The sequence below is a fragment of the Ambystoma mexicanum genome, unplaced genomic scaffold (genome assembly GCF_040938575.1).
Source record: "Ambystoma mexicanum isolate Mex_15411 unplaced genomic scaffold, UKY_AmexF1_1 Mex_scaf27, whole genome shotgun sequence".
NCBI lineage: Eukaryota > Metazoa > Chordata > Amphibia > Caudata > Ambystomatidae > Ambystoma > Ambystoma mexicanum.
In genome coordinates this window covers 2212713-2221246 of record NW_027182441.1, presented here as the reverse complement: position 1 = coordinate 2221246, position 8534 = coordinate 2212713, and the positions used below count along the sequence as shown (strand labels likewise).

The 8534-nt window shown below is 45.6% G+C and overlaps 1 long non-coding RNA gene across 1 annotated transcript; it reads right to left on the bottom strand.

Annotated features, from left to right (window-relative positions):
* Window positions 1–305: 305 nt before the first annotated feature.
* LOC138557985 (uncharacterized) lies at window positions 306–5611 on the bottom strand. The gene is made up of 2 exons (XR_011298148.1): window positions 5521–5611; window positions 306–789 (listed from the first exon to the last, which is right to left on the bottom strand). It is a non-coding gene; the product is annotated as an uncharacterized lncRNA (long non-coding RNA).
* Window positions 5612–8534: the final 2923 nt, after the last annotated feature.

The following is an 8534-nucleotide window of genomic DNA, read 5'->3' as shown; positions in this document are numbered from 1 at the left end:
TAGCTGTTCCATAACTTCAGTTTCAAAATTATGTTGAAATACTGCCAGTGGTTCTTCGTGGTGAAATGAGGAGCAGGACAGATAAAAGGTGGAGACTGAATACCTTAAAGTGCCCCGTGAAGCTTGGTGTGCCATCCGTTAGGCCTAGAGGGGTGCTGTATCTGCAGGAAGGTAAGGAGAAGCATGCTGACAGTCAATGGGAGAGGTTTGGGGCAGGGGGATAGGACGGCGATCCAGTAACAATGACTAATCCCCCACACTAACGTGAGATGGGGGTTTAGATTCTATTAAAGACAAGGAGGCGATTATTATGCAATACAATCTTTACTCTGAAACCACAGCAGCAAAGAAAATACTTTTACAAACAAAAAAGTTTCCACAACAGAACTAGATAGAGTTCAATGTCAATGTATGGGGAACTCCCCAAACCATCATGGAGGACAGGTCATGCCCTGCAGGGGACCAATGAGCAGGGACCCTCTTCTATATATGTCCATTACTCTAACCCCAACCCCTCTTTCTGCAGCTGTCTTGCACCAGAAGTCCAATGAAACGGTTGAACTGCGTAGCGCGGAGAAAGAATCCATCGAAACTGGAGATCTCCACCTTCCCGCAGCCTGAATCTATGCCGAAGTTCTTCTGGATAGGACTTCTCATCCAAAATCACGCACTCCACAACTTGTAACTGCGAGCCACACTCCTGATGAGAACCTCAACTCGTGGCCGAAATCACGCACTCCAGAACTTGTAACTGCGATCCACACTCCTGAGCAGAACCTCAACTCGTACCTGTAAGAACAACAAGCAAGAAGGGTGGGTGGTTGGGAAGAACAACAAACCAAAGAATGTTCTCACTTGAACCACCTGTGTACATGCGTGTCACAATTGTCATATCATATCATATCATATTCAGGGTGGGTGGGAGGGATAATAATCGCCTCCTTGTCTTTAATAGAATCTAAACCCCCATCTCACGTTAGTGTGGGGGATTAGTCATTCTATGACAAGACAGGAGGCTCATATTATGCAAGTTCAAAGCCCTTGCATCTCATTAGTACGTACAAAATGATCCAATATAATAGATAATATAATAAAATAATAGGAAAGGAAACATTTTTTAAATGCTTTCATTAAATCAATCTGTTGACCAATCAGAGAATTGCCCAAGACTAGATTGCCCAAAAAGCTGTCTTATAAGGCAAAGTCAAATCCACTGCAAGAAAAACAGGAATGTGCCAAATCCAGCGTTCCTTACAGGCCACCAAAACCAACTGGTTAAAAGAGGGGAAAACATTGAACAAAGTTTTCCTATACTAATAGGTTAGGACAAAACCATCTGAAATAAACACCTATGTTGTTCAATCAAATATTCAAAACACTTAAATTCGTTACATTTTTGGGGACCTAGAAAGCAAACCAATGAAAACAAACACCTAGCTCTCCTGGAGATAAAGAAAAGTACCCCATAGGGGTGAAAGTCTTATAGGTTCCATCCCATGCATTAAAGGAAGATATCGCATTAGAAACAGGGCATGTCACAGAACTACACTGGGGAACCAAGAGGGAAAGACAAATCTTCAAAAGGGTAAAATGGGAGTAAAAAATCATTTTTATAAATTTTGTAATAGGACAATCCATCCTGAGCGGAGCTGAAAAGCAATAGAATTAATCTACAATTGTCTTCAGACATATGTGTATACTAAGGAGGGAAGTCTTCTGGAGGCAGAAGCAGAATGGAAGAGAGGGCCCCACCTGAGAAGCTAACCCGTCAAACCGCCAACACGGAGACCCTCAGACCTCCCGAACTCTTGAAGAAGGACTCTGCTACCATGACAAAAGGCAGATATTATAAACCTGATCCTTAAGAGGCCAAACTTGGCAAGAAGAAAAAATGTATCCGACATCCAATCACTATCATTATAGTGATATCTAAACTCCTTTGTAGGTATGCCCTGTGCTTGAACCTTGATCCCTCCTCCCTGGTGATAAATCCCCTAGCGGATCAAAAGTAACCGAAGGAGGACACCAAATTTCCAAAATCTTAGCAAGACTCTAAACTGCAAAGAACTGATCACTAAATGGTTAAACTGAAGGTGTACACCAGAAGAGGTCCAACCTATATTTCAGCCAATTTGCAGATCTTTGAAGCTCACAGCACCCTGAGCTGGCACCTTACTGCAAACAAACTCTTGTGAAAACCCCAAAGGTCCACCTGCCATGCAGGTGACTATGATAATCAAGTCATCAACCAAATATATATCCCAGCACTCTGGTAATCGTAGCGGCAGACACCGTCTGAAAGTTAATGTATAGACTCTGGAACGCATCGTGATAGAGGGTCATAACGTGGATGGGGGATAGTATCACTCCCAGACCCCTCTATCCCACCAAGGGATATTGAGCCTTCCCAAAAGAGGAGAAACCTCCCCCACTTATCCAAAGGAAAAACCTTGCAATCCAGAAAGAAAACTACCCTGAGGACCACATTAAAGCCCCGCTTTACACCGTTAAGAGAAATAAATACCCACTAGCGCCTCTAACCAATCCCCTGACTGGACAGACTCCAGTTAACTTATTGAAATACCAGAGATTAGCACAAAGGAAATTAACAGACGGGAGGGAAATGCTCAGTGCGAGTCTGCACTGGTCACCCGCCAGAACTCCTGTAAAAAGGAAAAAACTGAAACCATTGGATACTCCCAGATGTGTAATATTATGATGCAATCTCCCCCAAGGATGGCAGGAAGGGGAATGAGGGGGAAAGAACTCTGGATAATTACCAATGCCCTGTAAATGCAAGGTTGAGAAGAAATCTGGGACCACTGTCCCCTCCAACCCTGAGGTCTGAGTCACTGTATTCATGTGAGGCTGACTGGCCACTAAGGGAATCAGGGGAAGGAAAAACTAAGCACATTGTCCATAGCAAAACAGTACTTATACAGTACTACGAACCCTCAGGTATATGAGTGGTGCTTAACACTACTACGAGCGTTGTGTGGTGTGAGGTGTTCACTTATCGATCTCAGCAGGATAAAAGACTGATGTAGACCTTTCCAAAATTAGGAACCTGTATCAGAACGGTCAGCACGGATATGAAAACAGCACTCTAAAGAGGTTAAGCAACGCTCATGAGGGTACAGAAGCCTGCGTGTACTCCTCGAGCAGAGGAGAAGTTGCAACACACTGTTAGACGGTTAGCTGAACCATAGGCCAAGCTTTGGGAGGAAAAACATGAGGCAGGCGCCAGCAAGTTATTATTTGGCAACTCGTCTAACTGATACCATCAAGTGTTTCCAAACACTCCATCCAAGTAAAACATGGTTGCTCAACTTGTCATGTAAAAAACTGAACGGTTACCCTCGAGCTGACCCTGTCTCCACCAGAACCAAAAGAATAAGGAATGTCCAATGGGACAAAAGTAGGGGAGAACAAACGTCCCCACTAAAGAGAGCCTTAAGCCCTACAGACCTCAATAGAGGCATAACGCATCATCTTTATTCTTCCTCATGTTGAGAGAAAATACTGTAGCTTAATCAGCACTGGTATTGGGTGGAGCAATTGAGGTCGGGAATCAAAACCTAAGGAAAGGACTGAGTTGTCCTGAAACTAACTAAGGTAAAGGGTGACAGAATTTTTAACTAAAAGATGAATGATAACACCAGAGAGATGGTTAGAGAGGAAGGTACAACCCCATATGGGTCTGTTTACAACCACTTCCACACTCTTTTCTTTAAAGCACTTAATAAATAAAGAATATATAATATATGAAATATATATAAAATATCCAAAGAAGAGGGGTTACGCCCTCACAGGGGACCGAATCCCCGGCCCTTATATAAGCTGATACTCACTGAGCTTTCTGGGCCACTGACAATTCTGAAAAAACGCAAATGTGTTCCAGTCAACACTTAAACATATTGTTTATCAAAGCGTACACTGAGCAAGTGCACCTCAACTGCTCACCCCAGCAGGGTGAGGCAACCAATAGTACACGAGGGAGCACCTCGCAGTAGGAACAAGGCGAAGCCTGAAACCGAGCAGGTTACTGCACGCCTACAAGACCAAACAATGGCGTCAGCCATATGCAGCACCTAAACAAAGCTGCCGACCTTAAGGAAGGAATACACTGAGCAAGTGCACCTCCAACTGCTCGCCCGAGCAGGGCGTGATAATCAGCAGTACACGAGGGGGTAACCTCGCATTAGAACTCAGGCAGAGCCTGAAACCGAGCAGGTTATGGTGCATGCCAGTTAATGTAATTACCCAAGTTGCCCACTTTAAGGGAGGAAACACTGAGCAAGTGTACCTCAACTGCTCACCCTAGCAGGGTGTGGACACAGCCGTATACAAGGGGACCCCTCGCAGAAACCCCAGGCGACCTTGCCACCGAGCAGGTGACTGCACCTTTCCAGGGAAGATAACCCAAACAAAATAAAACTGTCAAGTTGAAGGTAGGATACACTGAGCAAGTGCACCTCCAACTGCTCGTCCGAGCAGGGTGTGATAATCAGCAGTACACGAGGGGGTAACCTCGCAATAGAATCAGGCTGAACCTGAAACCGAACTTATGGCACCTACAGTGAAGGCAAAGCACATAACTTAAGAAATAAGTAAATGAATAAATAAACAAAGAAAATAAAATAAAACTGCAGACTGGCAGTGCATCGGGCTCTTGCGCTGGATGGTCAGACTTTGACCTAACAAACCCACAGTCTATCAGTAAACATTCTTTCTTTCCAGCACTAAAGGTAAGGAAATGTGTTGTGTCACCAGGGATACGAAATTACAAACATTTAACAAAACCACATTTTTACTATTAAAATGTTTGTGCTATAATCTTTCTGAAGAAGTCATGAACCAACCAAATGCCCATTAGGAAATCCCTGCTCAACTGAGCAAAAAAGGTGACAATCAAATACCTCCACTGTAAAATACAATTATTTAAAATATAACAATTAAAATATCTAATCTTAAAATATACAAATAAACATGCGCTGGTCGGCCGCGAACCCGGGTCTTCCTGCATGGGAGACCTGCAGCTCTATATTTGAGCTAACTTGGCTCAGTACTGAAACAGAGGCTTTTGTTACAAACATAAGCCACAGGGGCAGGCCGAACCCAAAGCCTGCAGCACCTGGAATCCCCAGGTGACCATAAATCTGTCAACGGGCACGAATTCAAACAGGCGAAATGAAGAGGGAACAGTGTAAACAACACTGCTCTCGCGCACGCCGGGAGCGAGTTGATTAATGCACTAGAAACACCTGAGTTTACAAGCGCGAGAAATTTTTAAAGAAGAAATAAATTAGAGAGCTCCCTCGAACTCACAACCTCATGGACTGTAGTCCGAAATTCAACCATTGCACCACTGCTTCAGCTGAAACAGGATGTATGAGCATAATACATATTTTCTTTTTGAAAGACACCAAAATGAAACCAACGGCCGCACGCGGCTATCCAGATACATTGTATCAAATACACAAATTCCTTTATAATAAAAGGTAATTAACACATATTTACCATATATGCCATATTCAAACTAATAAAGCCTACTACTGACAAACAATGTAAGACACAACTGAAAGGGGTGACTTAGCTCTGTGGTGTCAGCAGCAAAGAAAAAGAGGGGTTGGGGTTAGAGTAATGGACATATATAGAAGAGGGTCCCTGCTCATTGGTCCCCTGCAGGGCATGACCTGTCCTCCATGATGGTTTGGGGAGTTCCCCATACATTGACATTGAACTCTATCTAGTTCTGTTGTGGAAACTTTTTTGTTTGTAAAAGTATTTTCTTTGCTGCTGTGGTTTCAGAGTAAAGATTGTATTGCATAATATGAGCCTCCTGTCTTGTCATAGAATTCAATCTGGAGGAGGCCCTTCAGGGTGTCCAGTATGTGTGATGCAGAGGGATAGCTCTGCTGTCCAAAGCCTAACCCTTTACAGTGCAGTATGTGCAATTTGGGAGGCTTGCTTTGCTGTCGGAAGCCAGACCATGTGTGAGTGAAGCTTGCAGTGTTGTTGCGCCCATTCGCTGTGACAGGAGTTTGTCCTGCTGCACCCGTTCAGTAGGAGGGAAGCCCATGCTGTAGCACTGTGTGAGTGAAGCTTCCCCTGCTGTTGCCCTGGCAGGACCGGCCATGTAGTGTGACACTCAGATGTCTGTTAAAGCTGGGACAGTGAAGCAGATTTGTCAGGGCCCTGCACTTTTCTTGGTTCATCCTTGATGCCTCGGAAATATGCTGAGGAGGGTTTTTGTGGAGCTAGACATGTGAACAGCATGTCCCAAATGGCATGACACATGTTGCTTTTCTATATGTACAGAGCTTAAAACGGTTTGTAGGAATCATCAAGAAGGAAAGGACATTCCAATAAAACGCCTTTCCCTGCTCTGAGCCCCAGCCCTGGGGCCCCGGGGGGTCGAGCTCTGGAGCAACTCAGGAGAAGCTGAGCTGAGGTGTGTCTTTGCCTTGCAAGCTCCCAGCCCTGGGCCCAGGCCCCAGCGGCGGGGGAGGGGAGGCTGTCATTTCACAATGCTCTGCCCAGCCTGAGGGTTCCGTTGGCACGGCGACGGCAGCAGGTGAGCCCTGGAGCAGGGGGCATGGAGAGGTCAAGGCAGACAGAGCTGGGAGCCCCAGGAACAGGACCCAGGCCAGTGGAGGTGGCTCAGCTGAGCCCACCCGACCGCTCGAGGCCACTCCTCACAGGGCCCTTGCTGCTGTCAGAAGCCCTGGGGCCCTGCTACTGGCGGAGGAAGCATTCAGGCCTCAAAGGGCACCGGCCTTCTCTGAGGCCTGTGACTGGGCTCAAAAACAGAACATGTGAAAAACAGGGCCCAGACACTGCACTGAAGAAAGGTAGGTTAAGGTGTGAAAACAAAAGCACCAATAAGAAAGGAAAAAGCATAGCTCTTAATACACCCTCATCTGGACTTTGTGGCCAGTCCCTGTAGATTCATTTTCAGTCCCCTAGTCAAGGCTAGGGGTGGGCAAAGTTACCCTCACTACTGGTGGAACGATATTGCCTAAATTCGCCTCCAGCTCTGTTCTGTCTGCAGGGACATTTTTCAGCTGTTGTGCCAATTTTCTATGCACATTTTGCTTCCTGAAATGTGTTTTTTCCCTGAAATATCATGTTTTTGACCGCTAAAACAAAATTTAATGGAAAAAATCAATGTCTTCTGGCAAACCATCTGAAATGGTGTTTTTTTCACAAACTATCTGTTTTCAGTCTGAAACTTCTTGTGGCCACCAAGAAACATTTCCCATAAAAAACCGAATTTCAGGGAGAAAAAGCCTGAAATTGGCAATTTCTCTCTGTGGGCAGAGCAGGCGAAGTGGCAGAATTTGCCCAAAATTCTGCATTTTTTCTGCTGAGCAAATTATCGGCCACTTCGACCACCCCCTAGTCAAGGCCATGATATCTATCGACTTCAAGGGAAAGACACTTGCAGCACACAATCATCACCGTTCTAACACCTTCTCTATTTCCATTGACTTCATTGGGATCACCCACCCAAATATATAGCTCTTGCCGACTGGGAGACTCAACAGGATGAAATGTGTAAACCGAATGGTAGTGCGTAAAAAGGGCCAACGAAGGACGTCTTTCTCTTGTAATGTGAAGTGGAAAAAAACAAAGGTGAAGTAGTTCCTTGGTTTTGTAGACAGTAGGGGAATAGTTCTATTTTGATATTTGTGTTTGTACCATGCTCCGCTGCCATCATTTCCAGGGTCTCTAGGCACTCTGCAAGTCCTGAAAGAGAGGAGGGTGGGTGGGTGGGCATAGTGGGGAGAACGGGGAACATGCAAGCTAACTTTGCTGTTGTGTTGATGGGTGCAGGGGAGTGCTTGAGGAGATGCAACTTCACTTTTCTCTCATTGTGACTGTCAGAGCCTGCTCCCCCCCCCTCTCTCTCTCTTTCTCTCTCTCTATCTGGCTCCCTCTCTCTCTCACACATAGATACATTTACCCTGTCTGCCACAGAGCTCTGGGAATCGACAAATGTGCAACGGGGGAAGTGTAGAGACTCCACTCATTACCATATGCTAGGGGCTAAGGCTGATGGGAGGCAAGATGTTTTGGATAAGAGAAGCAGATCCCTGAGACATGAGGACCCCATGCCCCCATTCAGCTGCCATAGTACATAGGTTGGCAGGCTTGTCCCTGAGTGAAACCTCACTCTAATTTGCTCAGGTACTGCGCTGAGTGTCCAACTCAGACATTTGCCCGCCAGGGCAAAGCCCGCCAGGCGTTTGTAAGGCGTTTGTAAGGCGATCGGGGCAGGGGCCAGAATCTTTGGCGCTTTCGCGCAGAAATCTATTCCAGTGTCTTCTGCAGTCCTCAAACTCTTCTGACACTGCGCACACAGCCAAAGGACAGAATGAAATGGAATGAAATCCCCTGCCGCGCCATTCCCCTGGTTTTGTAGCTGTTCCATAACTTCAGTTTCAAAATTATGTTGAAATACTGCCAGTGGTTCTTCGTGGTGAAATGAGGAGCAGGACAGATAAAAGGTGGAGACTGAATACCTTAAA